At 56.2% G+C, this 2497-nt stretch overlaps 1 pseudogene; it reads right to left on the reverse strand.

The window, feature by feature from the left end:
- Window positions 1-483: 483 nt before the first annotated feature.
- On the reverse strand, window positions 484-2211 carry LOC148773110 (serine/threonine-protein phosphatase 2A 65 kDa regulatory subunit A beta isoform pseudogene; annotated as a pseudogene).
- Between the last annotated feature and the right edge of the window lie 286 nt (window positions 2212-2497).

Consider the following 2497-nt stretch of genomic DNA (forward strand, 5'->3'; position numbering starts at 1 on the left):
GTTGCAACGAAAATAATAAAATACTTAGAGATATATCTACCTAAAGCAACAAAAGGCTTCTTTTTTTTTAGTTTCTGGACATTTATTTCTCTGTGAAAAAGGGGGAAAGGGAATAAAATAAAAACTGCACAACTAACACAAAAAACCACCAGGAGGAAGGGAGGGAGGCAGAGGAGATGGGGGAGGGGCCCCCATGCAGCAGCACTGGCTGGCCACCGGGGTGCTCGCCCCACTCCCCACATGGCGGGAACGGCCCCGTCCTCCCAGGGCTCTGCTCCGTCCCACCCTGTGCACCCCCAGCCCCGTGAGGGGTGGACGTGAGAAGTCGGAGTCCCGGTCTGAGGGAGGAACCGTGCCGGGGGAGGGACCTGGGGTCAGAGCATGCACGGGGAATAACAGCCAAGGACCCCCACTGTCCCCCCAGGGAGGGGCCTGGCGGGGGAGGGTGGGCACCGTAGGCCAGCGGTGGGTCCTCTTCCAGCATCAGTGGAGAGACAGAACAGTCAGAGCCTCCTGGGCGAAGTACTTGACGTCCACGTCCTGGTCCTGGGTCAGCTTCTCAAGGACGGGCTTGACCTCGCTCTGCAGCGTGCTGTTGTCCAGGATGTGCCCGATCTTCTACAGGGACTTGGCCACGTTGAAGCGGACGTTGGCAACAGAGTCCCCGGCCATGTGCAGCACGGTGGGCAGTATGTGCTTGGTGGTGATGTCCTGCCCGCAGATCTCAGACAGCACATTGATACAGAAGAGTGTGGTCATGCGGTGCAGGGAGTTGGGGTCCCCAGACATGGCCAAGACCTTGGGGATGATAGTCGCATGGGCCCACTCCTTCCCAACCTCTCCACCACCTTCTTGAGGTTGCTGGTAGCCGCCTCGCGAATGGCATAGACATGATCCACAAGCCAGGCCATGCACAAAGATTTGAATTTCTCATCAAAGAACTCCACCCCCAGTTGTCCCGCCAGCAGAGGGATATACTTGATGATGGCCAGCCGCACCCGCCACTTGGCATCCTCCGCCAGCTCCACGATGGCAGGGAGTAGGGACTTCAACAGCTGCCTGAAGCCGATCACCTCGTTCATGCAGTCCAGGTTGGAGATGATTTTCAGCCGTACCTCCGGGCACTCGTCCTTCAACTGGGCCAGGAAGAGGTACAGGAGGTGCTTGATCGTGCTGTCTTTGCCCGGGATCGGAAAGAGGCCCATGATGATGGAGGCCAGGGCTGACTTGACGAGATGGTTGGCATCAGACACCAGCACCTTGATGCAGGGCAAGATCTGGGTCATGATCACATTCTCCCGACAGTCAGCGGAGAGATTTCCACAGAATTCTTTGACGTTGTGCGAGGCGGCAACCTTCACCTCAGTCAGCCTCACAGTCTTTCATCAGGTTCTGGAAGGAAGGACTCAGGTTCTTCTGGGTGATTTCAGGCCCCACTGCTTTCTGGAGCCCTGTGAACTTGTTGGCCACCATGTAACGGACGCGCCAGGACTTGTCCTCGGTAGCCTGGCACAGGGTGGGCATCACCAGGTCCTCCAGGGCCTCCTGGGGCAGGAATTGGGCTATGTTCACGCATGTCTCCACTGCTAGCAGCCCCATCTCGCTCTTGATGTTGTCCAGCTCCAGCACCTTGGCGAACTCCCCAACCTTGGAGGCTGTGGGTCACAGCACCATGGGGGTGTCATCTGAACATAGGTTCTGGAAGTACTGTTGAAGCTCTGCCTTGATGGCCCTTGACACACGGGGGTAACAGACAGAGAAGAGGCCACAGGCTGAAGTGTGGGAGGTGAACCAGGCTCCGCCTGCCAGCCACTTCACCAGGGGCACGAAGTGGACCTCAAGGTCGGAGGGGGAGTGCTCATGCGAGATGTCCCGCAGGGATTCCATTGCCTTATCCAGCACCACCGTCTCCTCCACCGTGGCCAGCAACTTCAGGGGCAGCAGCAGGCAGTGCATGTACTTGAGGCCACTCAGCAGAGTGGTAAAAGTGCCCAGCTGCTCTGCCAGGTCCGAAAGGACCTCGTCCTCATCATAGACTGTTTCTGTAAGGAAGGGCAGAAGTTTACCGTGGGCCCTTTCGACCCAAAGGGTCAAAGCAATGGTGGACAGCTTCTAGATGCTGTTGGGGCAAAGCTGAACATCCTCGTTGTGGAGCTCGTCTATGAGCACCGTGATGGGGTAGAACGAGTGGTTGCTGTTGGCTGCCGCCATCTTGGGCCCGTCCCCTTCCTGTCAAGACTGAGGCCAGTGCCGTGCTAAAACTGGGATAGGGAGGAGTTGGGCTGGGAGGAGGAAAGGAACAAAAGACTTCTTTAGAAAACTATAAGACACTGGTGAATGAAATCAAATAGGACACTAATAGATGGAGAAATATACCATGTTCATGGATTAGAAGAATAAATATTGTGTGCCAGGAGCCAGTGAGGTAAATCCTACCCATGGCAATGGTCAATTGGGGAAGAGGCCTGATGGGAAAAGGCTAATCAGGACTCGAGGA

The sequence above is a fragment of the Moschus berezovskii genome, chromosome Y (genome assembly GCF_049115385.1).
Source record: "Moschus berezovskii isolate FMDL1 chromosome Y, NW_MosBer_1.0, whole genome shotgun sequence".
NCBI lineage: Eukaryota > Metazoa > Chordata > Mammalia > Artiodactyla > Moschidae > Moschus > Moschus berezovskii.